At 42.0% G+C, this 25,279-nt stretch overlaps 1 long non-coding RNA gene across 1 annotated transcript; it reads right to left on the reverse strand.

The window, feature by feature from the left end:
* Positions 1–22,662: 22,662 nt before the first annotated feature.
* LOC107316648 lies at positions 22,663–24,883 on the reverse strand. Its single transcript, XR_001556489.2, has 3 exons — positions 23,553–24,883; positions 23,127–23,208; positions 22,663–22,805 (listed from the first exon to the last, which is right to left on the reverse strand). It is a non-coding gene; the product is annotated as an uncharacterized LOC107316648 (long non-coding RNA).
* Positions 24,884–25,279: the final 396 nt, after the last annotated feature.

The following is a 25,279-nucleotide window of genomic DNA, read 5'->3' on the forward strand; positions in this document are numbered from 1 at the left end:
AGCAGAACTGTGAAGTCTATCCACAGAACAGTGTATTTTTTTGGCATAAGTTAGTTGTTAACAGCAGTGCAAACAATCTCACTTAAATTTCTAGAATACTTTGTAAGTGGCTTAGCTTAGAAGAAGGCCATTAGTTCAATCAGCACTGAAATGCATTCCTCCTTGGTCTAGAAAGCAAAAGCTATTCTGATGAAAAGCTGGATGGAGATGTTTGTTGTCGGCACTAGGGAGATGGTGACATGGCATCCAGTTACTCAGTTTTCAGTATGGCCATATCAGTCCCAAGCAGCAAGAGCTTTTTTCTCCCATGAAAAACAGCATCCCAGTGCATGTAGCATATTGTGCATGCAAGTGTAACATTAAGGCACCAACACTGCTTTCTGCAGTTTGCAGTTTTTTGGTTTTTTTTTTTACATTTTTCACATAAATTCCTGTTTTGTGTGTGTGTGTTTCTGCTAAATGCAGCGCCAAACAACATTTCTTCCTGAAATAGATTGGTATTGTGTTATATGGTATTGTACTGATAAAGTAATGCAGTACTGGCAGTTGTTTGTGCAAAAAGAAACAGAGAGGGCTTTGAAATAGTTTTGTGATTATTACTTTTTGGTTCCTTAAGGGCTCTGTAATCTCAAATTCATATGCAGGTAAGATAATGGCAGGCTGAGGTAACCAAGCATAACAACTGTTGCAAAATCTACATATAGCAAAATTTTAATGTAAATAAAAAATGAGAGATGAGAAATTGGAAAAGGGAGGAAATGAAAGGGAGGTTAATGCTGAACAGGCACATGTTGGTACAATAAGAAGCAGTCCCACCCCTCAGTTCCAGCGTCTGATCCTACAGGCTCTTTAGACCACCCCTTTAGTTTATTTGATTTAAATTAATTACCTACGATTAAATGTAGGTAGGGCCAGGTTTAAGAGATAACTGAATACCCACAGGCAACTTTCAAACACATCAATGGAGCCTGATCTAGCAGCCTTGGTTTTCCTGTCACCTGAGGATGAACCCTTTGATCAGTCTCATCTTAGCCGTTCCACCCTTGTCTCCACCCTCACCTCCTCCATGCCCAGCTGCGAGGAGTGGGTGAGACACCCTGCAGCAATCGCTTGGTAGCTTCTTCCTGGCACAAAACCTGCCATGGAACTGCACCTGGCCATCAAATTCGCCCTTCTGTGCCCTGTGCACCTGATAAGGCGAGAGAGCTTCCAATTCTGCCAGACCTCACTGACACTGTGCCCCCAGCCTTCCTCCCATCGCCCTTCCACTCACTAGCCCAATAGGGCCGGCTGGTAGTGGTTGAAGTCTGTCTCCACCCAGAAAGTCAAGGTGAGGGCTCTCAGCTGTCACCACCTAGCTGCCTGCTAGGAAAAATTCATGTAAGTATTGTGCCAGAAATCTGATGTAAGCTCCTGCGTCTTATAAACCTTATAATAGATAAGTGTTTTTGAGCTTGTACTGAAGCCAACTTAGCACTCTGTTCAGGGAGGGCACATCAGGGCATGGAGCTGTGTACCCAGGACTAGGTCTCTTTCACTCGGACAGAAATTTAGAAGGGCTGTTCTGCCATGCTAACATAAGGGCTTCCTTTGGAAAGCAGGGGGCCTTTTCTCAGGTGCAGGAAAGTAGTGTGAGCCCAGCCCAGGCACCTGTGAAGCCCAGCCGTGCGGAGCAGCAGCAGCCAGCAGCAGACCTTTGGCCTTGGCCAGGCTCCTCTGATATGGACAGCCCACAGCAGCATGATGGTAACGCCCTTCATAGAGGTATCTGCTCGTGCCCCATGCTTCTTCTAGCACGTGATCTTTTCCACACCTACTTTAACATTTTCCCAGCTCTTTGGGAGCTATCTATTTTTAATGTTTCCACTCATCCGGAGAGTTTCCCAACTTGCTTGATCTTTCTTTTAAAGTCTGGTGTACACGTGGTTACCTGAAGAATCTGCCCATATTGGCCCAGACTACTGGAGACGATCTTGCAGACACGTTAAGGTGATCTGCCGTTTCACTAGGGACTTGATGACTAAGGATGTGCTGTCACTAGCATACCTATTTTATTTGTATTAAAGCACTTCAGCCTTATAGTTAAGTAGATTGTGCTGATTTCAGTGTGGTTATTTTGTTTAAGCCTAAACATTTTATTAACCTCTTTGATTTAACCTCTCCATCATTTTACTCGTTTGCAAGAATTATTTGTTCAATATTCAACCAGAGTTTCTATTTTATTATGTTTTGCGTTCTAAAATTTGGTTAAAAGAAAAACCCTCAAGGTTGACAAGGACTAGGATTGACAGAACTATGGCTCTTTGAAGTCCCTGTTGTCCATTTAAATTTTAATGTTTCTATCATTTGTTCCTCAGTGTAAATTAACAGCCATGGCAGTGTGTTGGGTTTCTTTTCTGAAGTCAAGACTTTAAATTTAATTCAATAGCCTAGATTTACAGCTATTCTATATTTCACAAGGCAGAATCAATAATGTCACTGAAGTGAAGAAGATAAAAATTTATGGTATCTTGCAATTTAATGGTTGAAAAGATGCAATTGGAGAGATCATAAATTGTGAAGGAGTTTATGCTTCATTGCTCCTGATTCAGTGCTTGCTGTTAGAACTTGATTTGTGACTATTCACAAGGTGTGATTAATGGTGTGATCGATGCTTGCTTCAGTGCAGTAAAGCAGTTGTAATGCTCTTCATTAGAATAAATAAAATAAATTGACTGAATCTTTATAAAAACTGTGTAACATTTAAAATCTAAAATGTCAATTTTTTTTCCTGTTACAATTTAGGTTTCCTCAGGCAGTTTCCACCTACATCACATCACTCATTGTCATTCTTTTTGGATATTATAGAAATCCGTGTGGGTTTGGGTTAGCTTTATGCAAAGCTCACTGAAGGGGAAAAAAAAAAAGAGTTGAATAGGGCTGACTGGAGTCTAAGAATTTCTGGTGGCTGTGTTTTGCCATCCTGCAATTGTACATTTATTCTCCTTTAACGCATGCAAGTTTAAAGGAATTAAGGCGTAAAATGACCCTCCTGTACACAGTTCTATTAAGAAAAAAAACACAACCTGATAAATAATTTTCATCATCCCGTTGTTTTTAAATGGGATGGACATATGATTGGCACCCTAGCAGAAACAATGAAGATAAAGAGGCTTTTCTGAGTAGCATTTTTTTGATTTGGGGATGCTCATTACATAATCCACTGCTATCTCACAGTATGCTGCCAAACAGACAGGGAAATATGAGAAACCTTCAACAGCAGTCGGACATAATGATTTTTATGTAACCATTTGAAGAATTGGGCTTCAGGAGATGCAAACAAGAAATACTGCAGAGAATGCCCTAGGGTGCCCTGTACATTCCAGTGAAGTCCCCTGTAGTATATGGATCATTTTGAAGTTAGTGATGTCTAAGTTTAAACATGCTGTGTAAAACCCGGGGAGCGAAGAAATTGTACCATGAAATTTAGGGAAAATTCTAGCGTGACTCGAATCTGGAGCTTTTCCATTTATTTGTCTTATATTTTTGTTTACCTGGTTGAGAGCCTTGTAATTAGGTGGAAATGTTTATCAGATTTCCACAGCGCTCCCTCGATCTGATTGTGTTCAGCATCCTTTGCCATGATGCATGTGGAGTTTTCATGTTTGTGTTTGATTTTTAAGAGGAAAGACGGGTGGATCTAAAAGCACTGGACAACAAGGCGCCATTTTAACAACAGCAGTGAACCTAAGTATTTCCTGTAATTTGTGTTTCTTAAAACATGCTGAGGCAACTTCAGGCATTGACAGTCGTGTGTTTGCTGATTAGAATTACGAGGAATAGGAAACATAGGGAAACTTCAAACATTTTTTTTAAAGCATATAGCTATGTCAAATTAGTGTTTCTATTATTGAGCACAGTATTTGCACCCTAGCAGTTGTCACTTCCAAAGAGAAAGTCTTCAGATAGATCATATTCTGTCTGTCAACAGTCTGGCAGAGATTCAGATATTAAGTGCAACATGTTCTGACAGTAAACACGTAGTAAAATGCGTGAGACTATAATGTGAGTTAGATAAGCTTTTCTTTTGTAGGTGATTTTTTGCTCCCTCACTGCCAATGGGAAAGCCAGTAATTCACACATGCCTAGTGGGTTCCCATGAGTCATAAAAACTCATTTTGGTAAGAAGAGACATAGCCAAGCTGCAGCCACAGCTGGAGCATGGTAGCTGAAAGATCCCAAGGGCTCCGGTATTGTTGTGGACGTTGGTATTGGCAGCTGTAGTTTCCTGAACCGCTCAATTTGCCTCAGCCCAGAAACTGTCGCAAAATGTAAAGCCACATAGAGATGTGAAGGCTCTAACAGAACGGAAGGTGGACAAAGCCTAAAACTCCACCACTCAAGTGGCAGGCAGGTTACCCACATCTCTGCTTGTGAGAGATTGTTTGCTAATGAACTTTTTAACCTATTTTACTGTTTTGAGAAGTAGTAATAGTAGTAGTGCTGACCTCTTAGAATGAGCTTGTCATCCTACTGCGTCATTACCACACCGCATCGTCAGTCTTGTTTTGTAGAAAGGAAGACCAAGTCACTGAGCAGTTTCCCCAAAGTCATGTACCGGGTTTGCTGCAACATTCCTCCTCTTTCTCTGTAGACATGCTTATTATTTATTTACTTATGCTGTTAAGTTGGTAGGTTTGCAGTTATTAAGTTTGTAGAAATATTCAGCCACAAACACTGGCAGCATAGAAAACAAACAGTTTTTTACCGGGCAAATGAAAGATTGTTCCACTGGAGTGAAGCCCTGTTTCTTTAAATGTGGCACATGGAAGGAGAATTTCTCAGTTTTTACCCAGATTTTCTTAGTGTAGAAAGCAGTTTGATAATACTGGAGAAGCAGAATATTACCATGTGAGGGGGCTGGGAGAGCTGAGCTGATGGACCTTTGATTATACCTAGTCTAACCCCTTCAGAAATAGCTGCTCTCTGCAGTTTGGTGCATGTGGACATCCTCAGTCACCAGCAGTGAAGGGCTCACCTGGCAGCAGAAGCTTTTGAGAAGAAGGAGGGGGTGTGAATTGAAATAACTTTCCCATATTTTCCATAGTGGACTCTTTTTTTCTGTTTGTTTTTTTGTTTTTTGTTGTTGTTGTTGTTTTGTTTTGTTTTTTAGATTGGTTTTTGTCTTGTGTTTTATTATTTTTTCTTTTCCTCACTTGGATGCTTTCTGCAGTCTAAAAAAGTCCGCTTCAAAGCAGACTAAACAAAAGCAGATTTCAGACAAGAAGAGGTTGTTCTCACAGGAAATCATTGCGAAATATCTATTCCTGCCTTTTTTTGAGTGAAAGAACAGTCACCATCCCCTCAGAAAATTGTCTGCTTGGAATGTGGGGACAGTGGGTTTGCTACTGATGGTTCCCTACCACATAAAGGTAGCTGTGTACCCTGTTTTTTGTGTGCCCGTGATACGCCCTGTGAATATGCAGACTCTTCATATCTTCTATTTATTTTCTCCTCCGCTAAATCTGATTGTTCTCCAAATCTGTATTTTTTATTTTTTTTTTTTCATAGTTCAGGTACTTTCTGCAAGTATTGACTACTGTCCCTGTGTCAAATACTCTGCTGTCTGTCTTTCCTTTCTTTGTAGCAATGACAGCAGTAAATAGTAGCATCATACAATATTGAGTGATTTCAGTTGAGGTTCTCAAACAATTTTAAGCTACAGAGAGAAAAACTGAGGTGTGGCACAACTAATGCAAAGCTACACGTAGAGCCTCATTGCAGGCCTTATTTCCTTAAGCTCAGTTCAACATCCTGTCCACTAGGTCATTCCAGTGTGGGGAAAATCATGTCTCTGCCTATCCTCACATTTGAATGGAGATGTTGACTCTGCTCTGAAGAGCACCGCTGCTAACCCTATTCTCACTATTCTTGTAAGTGTTGATGCTGAATCAGGTACCATTTATTCCACTGCTGCCACTGCAAATTGGATGAGGACCAATTGGGCCTATTTCTTTGTTTCCTGGGAGAGAGCACAGCTTTGGCAAGTGAAGTCGTAGATGGATAGTCGTTAGGTTTATGTTATTCTTGTTTGATATTTGCAACTTTCACGAGAGATCCTGCTACTAGTAGACGATCCTGCTGTTACCTTCTGATGGGGCACATCTCCCCCAGGTGAACGGATTATTATAGAAGTGTTTTGTGTATGTGGACTGAGGTTTTCTGGGGTGTGTTTTTTTTGTTTTTTTTTCTTTGTTTGCTGTTGTGCTGTTGTTGTTTTTGTTGTGTGCTTTTCCTTCTTTCCTTCTTTCCTTCTTTCTTTCTTTCTTTCTTTCCTTCTTTCCTTCTTTCCTTCTTTCCTTCTTTCCTTCTTTCCTTCTTTTTTCTAACCAGCATAATATCATAGATAAAGAAATCCTTACAGTCTTGAAAGCCTCATTCCATGGCTTCCAGTGTTTTCCTGCTTTGTTACAAGATATATCAGTGTAATGTGACTTCAAACCATATCAGCCAGAGTGGTGATTTACACGAGGGCTTTCAATAACAGTAATCCTTTCCCCAACAAATTTCTGGTAACTTCTTTATCCTAGAAATATACACCCTCCTATCTGCTGTTTCTTCAGAGAGCAAGGAGTGTTACAGCACAATGTATAAAGGAATTTGGGATTTTCTGCTATTTCTCATGTTATTATCACTTTTTTTTCCTCTGGTTCTGAGTGTCTATATGTAATATCTACCAATTTCTTCTAGATCCCTTGCAGTTCATTAGGGGGTTGCTGAATTTATTAGGAACCAATCATGCATTCATATCTTCTTCCATCTGAAGTGCACTTTTAAATGTTAGACTACACACTAATCAAGTTGAACATAATAATGAGAGCACGTTCACATTGTTAAGGTAAATGACCCAATGCATTCATAGTGAAGACATATTTGAACTACAGTTTGTGCTTTTCATTGCAATATTGAACATTTTGGAGGACTCTGAATTGTGTTGTTTTGTGGCAGCCTTGTAATAAGCATCACATGGTGCCATTTCTGGTAGAACTCTGGCCACTTCTTTGTTGCTTTGTGGTAGATTTCTAAATGTTATTAGCTGGGGAGGACTTTATGGTGTAAATTTCTTGATATGAATTAGGCTAAGAATGCTCGAGCAGAGCAAACATGTGTCTTTACATACACGCGCACCTAGACATTCATACTTGAATGAGGTTTCGGGCTGAGCTTTGATACTATTCACCTGTTTTCAGGAAAGACAGTAGGTGTTTATTGTTACCTTTTGTGTTTATAAGACAAAATCCAAAGCTGGCAGGTGTAGCTAAAGAATAATTTTAAAAAAAAAAAAAAAAGTGAATTCGTATTTTGGAGGTTCGAGGATGGGAGGCTATAGGCACATAGAAAGTTGCCAGTGCAAGGGAATACTTTGGTCTGTTTCTTCATGATGCAGTTTGTGACTGACCACATTTTTCATCAGGACACTTAAATCAGCATTTGTTGACTAACGTCATTAGACTGGCATACACCTCTTGGAAACCTTATCGGTTGTGTGCAGCCCCTGGTGGGAATTTCTGCAGAAGATCTTCAGCCCCTCCAGACTACTGGAAGGAGATCCGGACTTAACATCACTGCAGTGTTTGACACCAACAGCAACGACAGGACTGAATACAGCCGTCTCAAAGGTGACCCAGCAACTGTTGTGGAATGGTTGGTTTTGGTTAAAATGGGTTATTGTTTGTATTGTAACTATTGTGGAATGAATCAACCACTAGTTCAGTGTGCTAATTCTAGTTTAGCTGCTTATAGAAATCACTCTGCTTAATTAAAACTGGGAGCATGGATACCGAATGTGTTACAAATAGGGATATTTTTTGCTTTTCTCAGTGTTTTAGTTTGCATTCCTTGCTTATTACAGTGTGTTCAGAAGTGATACAAGATTCTTTAAATCATGCTTTTTCATTAGTAAAGAAGGGGAGATGTGGGAGATGGAGAGGTCAGCTCAGCCTCATCGAATGTCAACTCACTGATAATGAGGCTCTGGAAAGGAGACAGAAGGTCTGAATAAACAGGGGTGTTTTGTACCTAGGCATAAGATAAACTCTGCTGATTATGAAGACTTGTTATGGAACTTGCTTGCTTTCTAGCCAATGGATTGTTAGTGGAAATGTACTGAATGTGCATGTTAGAATATAAAAGGCTTGCTTAGAAGATGATGCAGATACACAGCATCACAATCACGATCATCACAGCAATAAAGAAACCTTCCTGGCATGAGAACCCTGTGTTGTGTTGCACACTTGCAGCAGTAGGGGTGAAATCTTTCCACATTCCAAAGTAAAAATTCCTACTATGGTCACCTCAGCATGAGACTGGGGTGCATGAGATTTTAAGTTGCCATTCTTGTTTTCAAAGATATAATCTCATTTTAGCATAAAATTCTGGAGTAATTAATTCTTCTCGGAGGTCACATTGGCAACGGCACACGGAAGACAGAAATTGGACTGGACCTTTACCAGCTTTGTTCTGGCCAGGGAAGATGATGTAAGGAAAGGGGACAATTCTCAGAATGTTCTGTACCCAGAGTCCATAAGTGACATTTGTCAGGGCAAGTGTGTGTCCTCCCTCTTCAGTTCCTGCATCTTTCACCTCACAATGGCTGGACTGCATCTCTCAACTACCTCGAGGAACAGTGAAAAGCAAAGAAAACTTTCACTCTGAAGTTGGTGTTTTGCCATTTAGAGGACAGTGGCCAAAATATTTTTCTGTGGTTTATGTCTTTTTCTAGTGCTTATTTTATTTTACTTTATCATTTTTTTTTCTAAGTACTGTAATTCACAGGGTAATATCATTGGTTTTCATAAATATGGCTGTTCCACTTCTATTCCTAACATGAAGCAAGCACTGAAAAATAGGCCCTGTACCCAAATTCTCAGAAGTTTTTTTATGTCTTTAAAATCCAAAGTGGAGGAGGCAAATGGAAAATTTTCATTTTGTACAATTGAAATAAGCTTACCGTCTTGCTGAAAGTGCTGAAAAACTAAAACCTAGTTTGCAGTCAGCAAGGACGGGCATGTGGAAGATCAGATGTGAAATGTACATTAGTAAATGCTAGCTCACTCAGCTGAGGTGAAAGGATTTGCACTGCAAAGGAAAATAATTTGATTTGTGATATTTTTCCAAGATAAAGACAGAATACATGGTCCGGCAGTATTTCATCTCTCCCTGCCACGTAAGGCAGTGGCACGCTCTGCATAAGCCCCTGCAGCACTGTCATCAAGCCACAAGTTCATATGATGTTGCAGACTGGCTGGCACTGAAAGGTGTTTTTTTGTTTGTTTTTTTTTTTCAGGCTTCACTGCTGTGGCTTGATGTGCCTGATCCCTGTGCTGTAGGGCAAAGGAAATGCTTATCGGAGCAGAGGTATTTCTAATGAACATGTGAAATCGTTGCAGTGGGATGGGTACATTTTCTAGTCCTTCCTGTTTAGAACTGAAGAACAGCAAGTTTCACTATTTTCCTTAAAACTGTACTGCTCGGTCAGATGCATCTTTTTACTCTGTTAGTCTGTGTGTGACTTTTAAGCTTTTTAAAGTTCTCCTCGATGCTGCTGACAGTTCCCTCAATGTTAATACTTGAGTAAGATATACAATGTTGCATCTACAAAAGAGAAAGCAAAGTGATTACAGATCAAGTACACTGAAAAAAGTTCCAGAAGCATCTAAGTTCCAGCGTGTAATCTCAAACATATGCTGAGAATATCAGACCTCAGAGCCCTACTCAATTTTTTATCCAAATAAATGTCAACCACCAGGGCCAAGATTTTCTAATGTTTTTTTTTTTTTTTTTTTTTTTTTTTGGGGGGGGGTGGGGGGGGGAATTCTGACTAACTAATCTATTTTATTTCAAAGGTTCTGCAACAGTTATAAATTTTATTAAATAAAAAAAAAAAAAAGAAAATTCAACCTCCCCAAATGCTTTGGTAGTAAACTGAGATATTTATTTATGAAATAGCTTTCTGAAAAATCTGTATCTGGGATGCCCTGTTCTCTTTAGTGGCTCCTTTCTAATTTCTACCATGTGCTGCTTTGCCACATTCATTCCAACGGAAGATGAAATCCAAGCGGAGATCCTGGTCTGGGGAAGAACGGTGACAAGATGAAGTTTCTCAGCAGTGATGGTCTGGCTGAATGGCAGCATTTCCAAAATACAGAGTACGCTCAAGTCTACCACTTTTGCTCCTTTCCTCCGTCGTGGGGCCCTTTGTTGTAATTACTTTCTGCATTACTCCTTTTTACGGTGTCTGGTTTTTTTCGGACTATAGCTGCTTGTGGTTTCCTAAATGGATGCTCGTTTGGAATTTCTGTTTCTCATTGGGAAGTAACTGTATTCAGCATTTGAGTTTCAGTACAATTTTGTGCCATTCTCTGGAGTCTGTCGGGTCCAACTCCCCTGACTCTGAAATACCTTTCCCTGACATAGCGGCATAGTCCCTAAGGACTCCCAAAAACTGCTAAGTATGAGGTTTTTTGGAAGGATCTGTTCTGCCAAATGCTCTGCCAACCGCAGCACACATGGATGGAGACACAGAGTCTCAATTTTTGCCAGTCGTCAGCTACCTTCAGGTTTGTGTGTGAATTCAAGTTGATAAGGCTGTGAAAAATGCATTAGGATCCCTCTGCGGGGACGGGAGGACTGATTTCACACACAGGGATTGTGGCAGAGAGGATCTTTACAAGGTGGCAGAGAGCCATTAGCTGCCCCAGGGTTAATCTCTGCAATAGCCTCAGCACGGTTGGATCCTGCATGGGAGGGGTGGTTCCCACACCAGCAAAATCACTGCCTCCTAGGCACTTTGGTCTGTGCTTCTGAAATTCTTCTCACTCTCCAAATCTTTCCTCTGAATTCATTTTAACAATAAATCTCAACCCTTCCACTTCCCCTTTTTCCCAGTGTCCTTCTGGACGAGTGCAGGGCCAACACGCTCCATCTGCCCTTTCCTTTCAAGGCTGAACCTCTTCCAGACTGTCATCAGGGCGTTTCTGTCTCCCGGGCACCACTTCAGTATTTCTCAATGACTAGGATCAGACTGAATCAGTGTTGAAAGGGTGGCCACCCCCTTTTCCTGGCCTTATGCTCCTGTGGTAGAAAGGAAAAGCAGATGGGAAACACTGATTTCTTGAAGCATATGAGAAGTGGAAGGGAGGGCAGCGTGCACACCCCCCTCACACAGAGCGTGCATGTACCTACGTTGCACTTTGCACTGCTTTTCTTGCCCAGTCTTTTCCCCAGACATATTCTGTTCTTGCCAGACTCGGTCTAGAGGTAGGCAAGAATCAAGCAGCAGAATTCCTTTCATTATCATTATTATTATTTCATTACTGGATTATCTTCAGAGCCGCACCGTCTGGCTAACTAGCCAGATTTCCCCTAGTTCCGTAGTCAGCTTGGCAGGCGTGAATTCTGCAGTCTCTGCTTCCCATTCAATTATGTTGTGTGAGCACGCTCTCCGGCATCTTCTTTTCCTCCTTACATTTCTTTCTTTGTCAATTTTATTGACAGAAGCGGATGCGATGTCACATGCATTTAGGAAGAAAAAATAATAGCAAATTTTAAGCCAGGCTACTTACCAAGCACAGCTATAAAGGCAAATCATTTATAAGCAGGAGCTGGTTGCAGTCTTAACTCAAAGGTGATGCCATCTGCCATAATAATTTGGCTGTGTTTACGTAGAACCCTACACCTCCATGTTAAGATCATTTAACCCCCTAACATCCTAGTGAGGTACCTAGTGGTAGCATATCTGTTACGCAGATAAAGGAAATAAAAGTGTGTTAAATAATTTGCTCAAGAATACACTGTTACTGGCAAGATCAGGAATTGAACTAATTGACCTTATCTTACAGAGCCCTTCTTTTTACCCCAATATGATTCTGCTTCCTCATGTGAAGCTCTTTCACTCACAGCTTATCTCTAAGTGCTGTATGTAAGCAGCCAGGTAATTGTCACATGTCTGAATTATGTGAGGAATTTTCCAGTAAAAAAGAAAAAAAAAAGTAAATTAAATATATTCATTTTTCAATCTGACTCCTTCAGATCATAGGTTCATCTAGATGATTAGGCATGTTTAGACCCCATATCTTATTTTTAGTTTGGAGAGCATTTTTTTTCTTTCCCCACATCTCAGCAGATTATATTTTTATCCACAACACAAGCTAACTTTATATCTCACTTCTGCCACTGATACGGCTATTTTCTATAATGCGAATGAAGTACCTGGCATGATAAATATTAAAGTGTATCTGCAGTTTCATTTTCTCATGCAATTGACACTTTTCAAAGAATAAACCTATCGCTGCAGTATTTACTAAGTGTCCCTAGTTTAAGTCTGATCTTCCTGGTTAGTATTTCAATATAGCAAGGTGGTAAAGCAATTCAGTATCATTTCTCTTAATTTGAGACCAAGTTATATTATTTCAACATAATTGTGAAGTAGTGGAATGAGTTATGTTTATGGCATACTATTGATATTGGAAAATGTGCATGTAGATATTGAAATAATTTTACCATTACATTTCACTATCTTTTCAGTGACAGAAAAATGCAGTATTCAACTACAGTGAGTTACAAATGCTATATAGTGTAATTTTACTGAAATATTTCTTGCATTTTAGTTTTGCAGCGTAGATAATCCTTCGGTGTTACCATAAATGTAATGAGGAACATCAAGTCTGTGTATTCTTGAATGCTGTGTATTTTTAATTTCTGAACTTTGTTGATTAATCAGATTCCTGTCATATTTTCCTGATGGATAAAAGCCATGCGTCTGGAGCGATTTATATTAGTTTTTAAATGCTCCTAACAGTTTAACTTAATCTTTTTATTATTGTGAAAGCATTTCTGTATCTTGTCACACAAATAAATCTGTCTTGATATTTCTGAGACAATTTTGTGCAGTATTTTCTAATGTTATTGTTTTGTGTATTTTTGTTTGCTTGTGTGTTTGTTTGAATACTTATATAGTCCTACCAATTATTGTGTTGTACTTCAAGGCGAGTTTGTGGTCTGTATTTTATTATTTGTTCATCAGAGTGTTAGAAAAGGTTAATAAATTGTACATGAATTCAGCGATGTGATCAGTGACTAACTTGGACACTGAGCTTTCCTTTAAAATTGCCAGACGTACAGACACACTGCTTGTACAATGAATACTTTTCCAAAGCTGAAAAAGTATTTATCCAAAGCAAACCCGATCCAAAACCACCCACTTGATCAGGCTGCCCAGAGCCCCATCCATCCCAGCCTCGAATGCCTCCAGAGATGGGGCCATCATGACTTCTCCAGGCATCCTATGCCAGTGCCTCACCACCCTGAGTAAAAAAATCCTGCCAGCTAATATCTAACCTAAATCTCCCCTCTTGTAGTTAAGAGGTATTCCACTTCATTCTGTCAGTATCAGGCTGTGGCTGAAATGTCAGCTGAAAAATCGGGGCTGGAACCGGTGATGGAGCACCTGGCAGGAAGGTGGGGCTGAGCCAGGGGAGCTCAGGTGCATGCAATGTAGCTGAGTGCATGGGAGGGGTGGAGCCAGGATCTGCCCCTTCCCAGACCTCATTTAAGGGTTGGTGTGAGCACCTTGCTGGAAGTCCTGGCCTGCCAGAGGTTTTATGTGGGTAAGCAGGTTCTTCTTCTGTTCTCCTGGTTTGTGGCAGCTCCTGTGTTTGGGCTTGTCCTTGTTTGCTGCAGCCTAGGACTTTACCACCCAGCTTTTGTTGCTGTACTTTCAGTTTTTCAGTTGTGTTGTAGCATTACACAAACCATGCAGGAAGCTGGTCTTCCTCCTGTTTATAACCTCCCTTCAAGTGCTAGAAGCCCACAGTGAGGCCTTTTCTTCTCCCAGATAAACAAACCCAATTCCCTCCACTGTTTATGACAGGAGTAGTGCTGCACCCCTGGCTCATCTTTGCAGCCTTCCTCTGGACTCACTCCAGCAGATGCACATTACTTTTTGCTCCCAGGGGTGCAGGCACAGGAGTCCAGCTGGGGCTTATTAAAAATAAAGGCATGTGATGTTCTCCCAGTCACTAGAGAGTTGCATGACAACCATGACTTACTTATCAAATGTGGTGTAGAGCAGTGTGGCCATCACATCGGGCAGTCTCTTTGGTACTCTGGGTTGCATGTTACTGAGCCCCACGGACCTGAGCACCTCATCGGGTGGTCTCAGACACGCTCTTCTCTCTACACTGGGAGGGATTTTGCTGCCACAGCCCCCACCCAGGGACGTGGCAAGTCAAACTACTGTCAAAGTTTGAGACAAAAGAACTCATGGAGCACCTCAGCCTTCCCTATGTCTGTTGCTGCCTGTTTTCCCTTCTTGCTTATCAGAAGGAGTATGCTTTCCTGGGCTTTTCTTTTGTGAGCAGTGTACCTGTAGAAATCCTTGCTGTTTTTTAACTCTAGAGAGCTCAGGTTCATCTGTGTGTTGGTTGATTTGTCTCTGTGTGCCTAGAAAGCATCTCTGCATTCTTTCTTCCCAGGTGATGCATCCCTGTTTCCTCTGCCCTTACTTTCTTCTTCTTTTCTCCCATTTTTTCCCTGGCAAGTAATTGCCCTGTTGCCTGTTGGTTTCCTATTTTCTGAGCTTGGTTTCTTAAGGAGTTCCTTTGATGCTCCTTTATAATTCTATATTTGAGGAAATAACACAAATATATAGATACATGTGTATATATATGTACATATCTGTTTACATATACACACACATATAATTTGTTCTGAAATTTTTGTCTGTTTCTGCAGGTGGCTCTTTATGGTGTGAATCTTGCATGGGAAGAAAGACTTCTTTGAGTATGGAATGTACTGTGTTGTTAACAACTTGGGCTGCAGAAAAAGGTATGTTTCTTGATATGTATTTTGTCTAGAAAAGTTAGTGAAATACTCTGAGCTGGAGCACTGCTATTGCAAATTTACAACTGGAAATCAGATCGGTTGGAAATCAGTTAGTTCCTGAGGATACAGCAATTAATTTTCTTTTAAGAGGTAGATGATCGCCCTGTCTGGGAACAGAGCAAATTCTTCCTGCAGCATTTCTAAGCGAGACCTCAGATTGTGCCTTTATTCTTAGCATAAATAATTGAGAAGAGGATTCAGCGAGTCAGAATGTGAGTTCAGGCCTGTACTCTTGTGTTTGATGGTCTTACTTTATCAGGCTACTGTTAAACAAGAAAAGAAAAAAGTCTGTCTACCCATCTGTCTCCACAGCCATCTTCCCCAGCAGTACTGAACAGGGAGCTCAGTTATCTTGGAGCTTTTGCCAGGCTAGCAAAGTTTGTGGGATCTCATCTCTGGGGAAACATATTGAGAAGGATAAGCAGTTCGGCATCCCTCCGGGCAGCAGTTGTGTCTGACCTCTCTAGGCCAGCATGTCTGAATAGCTTGTATTGTAAGCATTAAGATTTGCAGAACTGTAAGGGACCTGCAAAGTCAGGGTGTGAACAGCTGACGGAGCACCTGGAGGAAGAGACCCTGTCAGGCTTGGGAGCACAGGTGAAGGCAGTCGGTTCACCTGTGGGAAGGGAAGGAATGGAGCCAGGCTCCTCCCCTCTTAACCCTCATTTAAGGGCTGACTGCCACAGAGGAAGGATCCCTCATAGTGTTCTTCTGCAAGCTTAGATCTTCAGAGATGGGTGAGCGTTCTTGTTTTTGTGTCATCATTTTCTCATTGTGCTAGCCCCGGCACATTGACAAAGCTGAGATTTGAAACCTTGTTCTTTCCTGACTTTTTCTCCTTGTACCACTGTTTTTTGTCAAGTACTTACTTGCAAAGCTGTGACCCACTGAGAAAGGCTAAATTGGTTAAGGAAGTTTATAAGACCTCCTGTTGTCCTTGTGCTCTGTAGTTTTATGTTTATCTTTTCAAATGAAAAAATCTCCTTGGTTTGACTTTTCACTGAGTAGGTTAGGGGGGAGGAATTTATCTTCTCAGCTTGTTGACCTGAGTTGATGGACTCTGGATGTTGTTAACATGTGTGAGCATAGAAACTGAAAAAGAGTGGAGCTCCCTCACATGCCATGTGACAAGGGATAGATGCTTTATATAAGCAATGACAGAACAAAGGTCAGAGTATTGAAATTGCTCACTGTTGAACGCTGTTTGTTGCTGACAAGCTTAGGTGAAGTTTGGATCAGGGCTTGTGTTTCTGAGCTGTCATAAAAAGTTAAAAAAAATGGAAGCAAAACCTTTTTTCTCTTCACTAATGGAGGAATGCACTCATACAGCCGGGCCTCTGACTAAAGTAAGGGTGATGGGAGCTTGTACTGGCATTTGCAATGAAAGGTCTTACAGGGACCAGTGTGTGTGTTGGAAGCTCTCTTCTGAACACAGGCATCCAGGAAATACATGTCAAACCATTAGAGGGTTTTTTTTAAGCAGTGTTAGGCTTTATAGCTGCAGACCATACTTCTTGTGCAGCCATTCTGGATAATAATGGTAGGATACACACTAATTATGTTACTGTGCCAAAAATGTGAACTGTAAAATGACTTGGAGTGTAGCAGTTAGAAACATCCAACTTTGAGTGGGAGAAAAGTCTTCACTCATAGCTATGAATTTATTACTAATTTAAGACAGATCTTATTTATTTCATTCCTCTATTAGAGAGATGAATCTATTAAATTCAACTGTCTATTAGGTCCTAATTCACTAATTGCTGTATCTTCTGTTTTTTAAAGATTTGGTCAAGTTTAACACTTCTCTGATCCATCCTACTGTTAGAGAGAACACCTGTGTTACACAAGGGAGATGTAGCCACTTGTGATTTAGTTCCAAGTATGTGTTATCTCTTCAAAAAGGTAAGGTGACCTGGAAACCACATCCCATGTCAGAACAGAGACCTCCCTAATTGTAACTGTTAAAAAACAAAACAACAAAAAACAGCCAACAGTTAAGACGTGACTCCATCCCATACCAAATATATAGAATATATTTGAGAATATATTTTAGAATATATGAGATCATGAGAGGCTGGAAGACAGACAGGAGTCAGAGTCCAGTTGCTTCTTACCAAAGGCAGTTCTCTTTATTATTTCTATAAGTTATCACAGCACAGGAGTCAACTGTATATTCAGTAAGTTTACTGATTACAATAAATCTGGAGGAGCAGTAGCAGGCTGTTCAATCACTGACAGTGTCAAGTTCAGTAAGAGCAAGCACCTGGGAGCAGCCTACACCAGCTATATAACACAGACAGGGATGAGACCAGAGAGCTGCCCTGCAGAAAGCAATCACAGTCAACAGTGAGTTAAACTGGAGGCAGCAGCATGCACCAGCCATCAAGTGGGGCCAACCATATCCCCCTCTGGGGACACATCAGGTCCAGTGCTACTAGCCAAGAAAAGGAAGGGACTGTCCCACTCCACAGCATCGTGGTCTCACACTGAGCACTGCATGGAGTTCTGCGAGGTACAGTCTAAAACAGAAGAGAAATAAAGGGCTCAGGAAACATTCAACATTCAGAGCTAGGGGGTGAGGGTCCCTCCTGACATGGGATGCTGCGTCATCATGCAAACCAAACAAACAAAAAAAAAAATCACTGAGTTAATATATTAGTGTCTTCATGTACTTTTCCTTTTCTCTCTGTAGACACTCCTGTAGAAAAGAAGCCTCCATTCCATTTACCAGGAGGAGCAACACATCAGGCACCTGCCACCATCATGTGGAACACGTGAGTAAAATAACCCAATAACTCTCTAAAATTGTTAAAGTCAAATGATTGGGAAAGTAGCTCTAACTTGACTAACTCAAACTCCTTTTCCCATCCAGCACTGTCTACATGTTACATTTTAAAGTTGAATTATAGATCATAAATTAGAGATTATTTCAACTTATTTAGTATTAACTTTTTTAATATATACAATAATGAGTTTAGTGTTTATCTATAATTTATTTATTGCACCATTTATGGCAGCAGAATTATATCCTTTAATAGCTTCACTTTTAGTTAATTAATTGCAGACTCCTACATAGAAAGACAATAAACTACACACAAATATTTAACAGAGGCAGAACCCCAGCTGAAGACATTGACAAAAATAGTTTATGCTTTTCGATTTGTGTTCCAACTCAGTTTGGGACAGAGAGCTACAGGATCCAACAAATATGTGACATAAAGAGCACTGCTAAGAAGCACTAGCTCAGGTCACCTATAACTTTCTCTGTGAGCCCATCTTAATAAAGGAAAGCAGAAACAACACACCACACTTTTACAGTAGAAAACTTGGAAAAATATGTTTTATTGATTCAAATGTCTTTTTCTTTCACAGTGCATGTAGTGACAAACAGCCAACTGCCAAAGGGATTTTCCTCCCTTTTTGCATTCACCAAGATACATCACATCAGCAGCAAGGGATCAAGGGCCCGAGCACAGGAACAAGCAGCATATCCTTTTGGTGGTAACTACAGATTTACAGTGTTTTAAGTCAGACAAAGGCAGGTATCCACTTCGTCACTAAAACTGGAGTTGATGAGTCTACACATTCCATTGTAGAATAGATATTCATAGGCACAGTACCTGTGCACGATGCAGAGCATTCACACCTGCAGTAGAAAAAGTCTTTTCAAAAAAGCCTATACGAGCCAATAGTTCTACAAGGAGACATATCACCCACTTCCCACCCTGCAGAAGCAAGTCAAGTTTCCAGTGCTTTGGGGGCATAAATTGAAGCGAAAACAAAATTGTATCTAAAAGATCTCCTATATTCTTGCTTAAGCAAAACTAAACTGATAAACTTCTCAAAGAGCAAGACCTAGCTTCTCACTGTTTTAATGTAGACATTTAAGTGTCTAAGTTGTGTGCCCAGTGATTCAATTGGGCACATCTTAGAGGAGACATGATTTTAAATACTGAATAAAACCTTAATGATGCAGAGCTTTCCACATTCATTTATATAAAAATATAGTCGCCTTTGAGAGCTCTCACAAAAGGAGCTTTTGCAAGTATTTCCACTTTTTATTTTCCTGTTAGAATGATTACTACCCCTAAGAGGAGATAGCAGAAAAAAGAGCAGCTACTTTCCTTTCTCCATCTATTTAGCTAGTTACTTTTGTAAACCACCCATAGCATACATAGGACATATACAAAGACAGGCACATTTCAATTCCGGACACTTACCCAAGCCCTTTTTATTACTGTACTGAATAAGCATCCTCTCATGTCAAGAGCTTCAAACAGGCTTTTTCTGAGGCTTGAAGTAAGCTGTTGTTTTCTCCTTCAGGACACAGAACCCAGTTATCTCCTACCTTCAGAACCAAGGAGCTCAATCACAAAGCAGCCGTCACCACACAGGAGGCACTGCAGGACCTAAGGGAGAGACCCTACACCAGGGAGATCTCTTCCCTGCCCCCCCCCCCCCCCCCCCCCCAACTCAGAGGGGGCCCCAAGTGGCCAAGCGAGGCCCCCTCACACACCTCCACTCAGGGGGCCCCAATGATCAGGAGGGGCCCCCACGGCCAGTCAGGCCCCCCTCAGCCCTTCCCAGGGCTGCCAGAGGGGGAAAAAAAAACAAAAAACAAACTGAGCTGCACCCACCCTCCCACCTAAAAAAAATATAATCCTTTTAGAGATAGTGCAAATCCAAGCCAAGAGCCCCATTATAAAGGGATAAAAGCACAGACCACACTAAGTGTGAGCCATGCTTTCCCCCCCACCCCCCCAGACAAAACAGACAATCACCAAACCCCTAAAAAAAAAAAAAAAAAAAAAAACCTTAGTGAAAACCAAAAGGCAATCACCAAACCTTTAAAAAAAAACAAAAACAAAACCTTAGCAACAAAAAAAACCTCAAACACTAAACACCCACCAAACCTCTTAAAAAAAAAAAAAAGCCACTTACCATTGAAAAAACCTCACAAGCAACAATATTCAAACCTTCAAACAAAAAAACCAAAACACTTCACTTAGCACTGAAAAACATCAAACACTACACAACAATCACCAAACCTCTAAAAACAAAAAAACTTAGCATAGAAAAATCTTAAGGTCAACATCCAAACCCCTAAAAAAAAAAAAAAAAAAAGAAAACAAAACACAAAACTTAGCAGTGCTCAACCTGAAAGACTACACACCACCTCAGGACAAAAAAATTTGCAGTACCAACCTCACCAAAACAAACCACCCCATTAGAAGAAAAACTGCCAGAGTCCTGAAGGCCACAATTCTCACTTCTCATTCAGGTAACTCCATTCCTCCAGGAGCAGACCTGCCACACAACTTGAGAGCTGAACTCAAGATAAACCCTCACACACACACGAAAAAAAAAAAAACAGATCAGGAACAAAAGCACACTCTCTCTCATCACCGGGATCCACATTCCAGCCCTAAACCTGCAGGAAGAGCCCCATCACTCACCTCCTTCATCCCACCACCAATTAAACCACTCCCATACTCAAGCAGATCCTCACCCCTAAATGCTCTAATGTCACACTCACCCTGCAGAGTTCACTGTGACTGCTGCATAAAAATTTCTCCTCACAAAGTCAATCACAGATGTCACCTTGCTGAGGAAGAAGGTGAGGTTCAATACATTTCAGGTCTCTCAGCAGAAGAGCAACTCCACCACTTGACCTGTCCATTAAGGCACATGCAATCCACAACACCATTGCAGTCTTGCAAGCTGATCCACCACATCTCCAAAATGGAAACAAGATCACACTCCTGAAGTTTAAAAAATAAAACAGGGTGAAGGAGAAAGGCAAAAAACAAACCTGTCGCATCCCACTCACCTCCACCACTGGAAGTTGAAGGGGCTGAAGCACCCACAAAACCCTTCTCAGGCAGCTCAGCAGCAGACCTAAACAAGCCCCAAGAAAACAGAACACACCTAGTGACACTCAAACACTCACCACCTCGCTGGTTCTGGATGACAAGCTCTGCTGCAGCCTCCGCTCAGCCTGCAATAGGAAAAGATGTTTCAGCAGCCCTTCACATTGCTTCTTATTCCCAGTGACCTGAAAAAAAACCAAAAAAAAAACTACAGACACATAAAGCAATAAAAACTAAGAATACACAAGCTGCAGGAGTCACTTCAGCCAAAGCTCTGAAACAAACTGCTTAATTCATTCCACAGTTCTGCAAATCCTAATTTCATCCCAAGTAACTCACCTTAACTTCTTCCCACAGTTTATGCAAATCTGTTTCAATTGAGTCTTGTCAACATACACAGCTGCCTTAATTATAGCACACACACCCCCCATTCCTCAGCAATCTAGGGATCAAGAGCAATTCTACCCCATAATGCCACTTGACTAAGAGGATGCCTCCTTCTGCAATCCCAGTATAGCATCCATAGTGGAGCATTCACCATATTCTCTCACATAGAGAATATGTTGATAATTGGTTTATTTAATTCACTTACTCCTAGCATAGGAGTAAACCATCTAATGAAACTACAGAACCTATAGGGCCTGTCTTTTAGACAGGGGGTTTCCCTGCTTTACCCTTTCCAAAAGGGTTGTCAGTATTCCTGGAGAAACAGCTGTTCCAGGGAAGAATGAAGTGTAGGGCACTAGATATCCTCCTTCACTTCTTAGGAAAGGTCTTCCTTATTTGACCATCACCTCAGAGCTGCTGCCATCCAGACCCATACGACATTTTTCTCATCCCTTACAAAACCCAGTTTTAGATCAACAGTTGGAGCACTAGTCCTAGGGCCTCGAAATCACAGAGCTGGACTCCAACTCAAGGCTAAAGAAAATTCTGTGTCTGTTAGCATGCCCGTGCTACCATTCCTATTACATATTGTGACACTGAGGCCCAGCCAGAATTGTATGATGTATTTAGGTCCTTATTTCCACACCCCCTTACTGTCCCAGTTTTACCTGCACACCTATACCTACCTCCTGCTCCACCCCACAGAGTCTAAGTAGTGGAGGGGACTCCATACTGCAGGAGTTCCATTCTTCCATCTCTTGGAGAGGCTGTAGACTGTACAGATCAAACAGTAAGTGAGATTCAGGCTAGCCACTACTCCTTCAGTGAAACTGAATTGAGTGCTTTCATGCCAGGCTAAAGCAAGTTTTATATAATACATGCAAGCTATGAAACATATCCTAAATGTATTGCCTCTCAGTCATTCCTTCAATGGTCCAGTCTTCATAGTCCACCAGGGTTGAGACATCTAAACTCACATGTAGTGGACAGCTGCTCTTTTTCACCATCATTGCAGCATGGAATGTCAGTAAAACCAGGAGCCATCCTTACCACTCAGGCTCCAGTAGCGCTAAAATGAGAGGATTTTGACACAAACATAACCTTCTGATACAACGTTGTGTATAGATCCATCTAGGCTCCCGGCTGCAGTTCCCAGGACCCTCTTCTCAATCCCCCTTAACTGTCTCTGGAGGCTAACGACTTATGGTGTTAACACCCCTCCTACTTGGTCTGAAATCCCCTTTTGTGAAGAATGAGGTATTCCAAAACAAGCTTCAAAGGGGCTTAGCGCTTCTTTTACTCTGGGTTTTATTCTAATTCTTAGACAGGCTACAGCCCGGGGCCACAGTATACTCACCTCTTGTCCTACCTTAACGATTTGCAGCTTAATCAAGTGGTTCATCTTTTCCACCTGGCCACTTGAATGTGGCCTATAAGGTGTATGCAATTGCCAATTGATTCCCAATAGGGTACTGACCTGTTGATACCACTTTAGCAACAAAATGAGGACCCCAATCTGAAGAGATCGTGGCAGGAACACCAAATCTTGGAGTGATTTCTTGCATCAACACTTGCGTTACCTCCCATGCCTCATTATAGTGCTGCAAGTGAATGCCTCTGGCCACCCTGAAAAAGGTAGCAGTTAATACTAACATATCAGTACCCCCCCATTTTCTACGGAGTTGCAAAATAAATAAACAAACCTGCCATCTCCACCGAGAACATTTCCCTTCCCTATTTGTCCCAACGGGACCTCGAGGCCTGTTCTAGGATCATTATATCACTGTGTTACCTCTTTAATAGATGGTGTATAAATCCCGAGCCACAATCCGTTGGCTCAGGTATTTATTTCTACGTGGGAGCCCAGCGGCGGCGTCCTGCCGACCCCGAAAAAACCGAAGCGGCCGAGAGGCAGCCCTACGTGAGCCCCACAAAAAGAGAACTTACTTCGCGACTCCCACTCGCTCACCGCCTCCGCCGTTTCACCAGCTCGGGAAGATGAGAGGTTCCGCTGCAGCTTTCGCTCAGCCTGAAAAAAAAGTAGAAAATGTGTTTCAGCAGCCATTTGTGTTATTTCTTACTCCCAGCAGCACCAAGGCTGGAGGAATAGGGTCTCACCCCACTCGCTCCTACCGATGAGACCGGGAGGAGCTGAAGCCCCCGCTAAAAAGCCACAGAAGGGCTGACGGCACCCCGGAACTGCGCTAGGACTCGGGGAGCCAAGCATCAGCCGCCTCCGAAAACGCGACGGCGGCCGGGCGGCGATGCGATACCGGCTCCGAGAAGCCGGGAAAGCCCGACGGAAGCCCCGCGCCGGTCCCCGAACGGAGCGACGGGAGAGCCCGGCGGCCGCCCCTACGGTCCCGTGGTTACCTGAACGCCTCACCGGTCGGGGCTGATCTTCACAGGGATACATCTCATCGCAGCCTGAAACAAAAGAACACAACAAACAGAGACCGCCACAAAGAATCTGAAGCGCTAGTTTTAAAAGCAACCTCTCGCGGCGCTTTTCAGCCCCAGCGGCGCAAAGACCGGACAACGCGGCAGATCCCGCTCCAGCTCCCGCAGGCAACGAATCCCAGGAGCCTTCTGATAGCTCCCAGCGGCCTCCGACGGAGCTTAAGAGGCGTCGGGGGCGGATTCACCCCGGGTTCCGAACGAGGCGCAGCTGGGCACGGGCGGCCGCGGCCCCGCGGCACCTGACAGTCGTTGCCTCGTTAGAGCCAGCCGGGCTCATTAGGGCCGGCCGGGGTACCTGACAGCTAGACACGTGGACTCTCGATCACAATTAGGGACTTAAACTGCACTTTCAGTGACAGTTTGTTACGCGCTTTTTCTCGCCTCACTGTGGGATTCACAAATAAATTCAATACCTGTGCCTAAGTCACACGGATCTCTTTGCATCTCACACGACATCCTCCTTCAGCTTGTGCAGATAGCCCCTCACTGAGAAGTGTGGAGGTCTGGGGTGGGTTCCCACTGGATGACAAGCCATCTACTTCATCCTAACCCAGAGCTGCAAACCAGTCCCCGCTGTTTGACTTTGGCGGACAGCAGTCCACCCCAACAATGCAGTGACAACGTAAGGAAGGGGTCCAGACTCATCCTGAGCATACACATCTCCACCTATGTGCTGTGCTGCAGCATCAGGTCATTGTTTTGCTTTCCATACACACTCTAATTGCACGATATTGGCAAATGAGAGTTGCAACTGTGGATGTATTCGCTCACTGCTTAATGATTCTTGCGTAATTGGTGACATATGGGATATTAATGAAGACTACATGCAGTATGCTGTTTGTCTATTGAGAAACTTAAAGTGCATCTTTTTGTGGTTCATCACGTGATCGCTAAGAAGGCTGGAATTAGTGAAATTCCTGTGTGACTGAGGGAAAGGCTTTCTGTCATTTTATAGTCATAAAGGAAGCAATTGATTGAAAAAGCATATGTTACTTTTCATGGAGGTACGAGAGCTAAGGACTGTGAAATGTACCTAGTGTTGATCTAAATAAGAGTTACTAAAAGTTCAGGAACCGTTGTCTTGCAGAGAGTGAAACCTCTCACCCATGATAAATTATAAATATTGCACTGTCTATACAAAAAGGAGTTCTCAACAGTGACCGCTTATTCAGGATCCACACAAACCTACAAACAACCCACAACCTGCTTTTGATTGAAGACTTAATTCCTCAGACATCGTAGGTACGTGCTGGCTGTATTTGTTACAATCTAAAATTATTTGGACTCACTGTAGACTTTTGCACTTAAAGTCAGGCCTAGGAAAGTCAGAAATACTGACTCTCCTTTCCCAATGCAATGCTTAATAGCCCAGCCTTTAAGATGCTACTTGTGCCTTTAGAAAGCCTAGTTTCATCTCAGGATGCATGGATCAAAATGTTAATATTTTGTAAACAGACAAATATGTCTAGATAAATTGCAGTGATTAACTGATGGCCTACTCTAGGCATATATGTTCAAATGAGTCCTCTATGGATTTCTACTGGAATGTGCCATGAGCACAAGAATAAGGTGAGCAATGCAGCTTTTAAAAGGTAGCTTACAGGTTAATTTCAGGTCACAAAAATTCTTATTCTTTTGGG

Source organism: Coturnix japonica, chromosome 7, assembly GCF_001577835.2.
Source record: "Coturnix japonica isolate 7356 chromosome 7, Coturnix japonica 2.1, whole genome shotgun sequence".
NCBI classification, from domain to species: domain Eukaryota; kingdom Metazoa; phylum Chordata; class Aves; order Galliformes; family Phasianidae; genus Coturnix; species Coturnix japonica.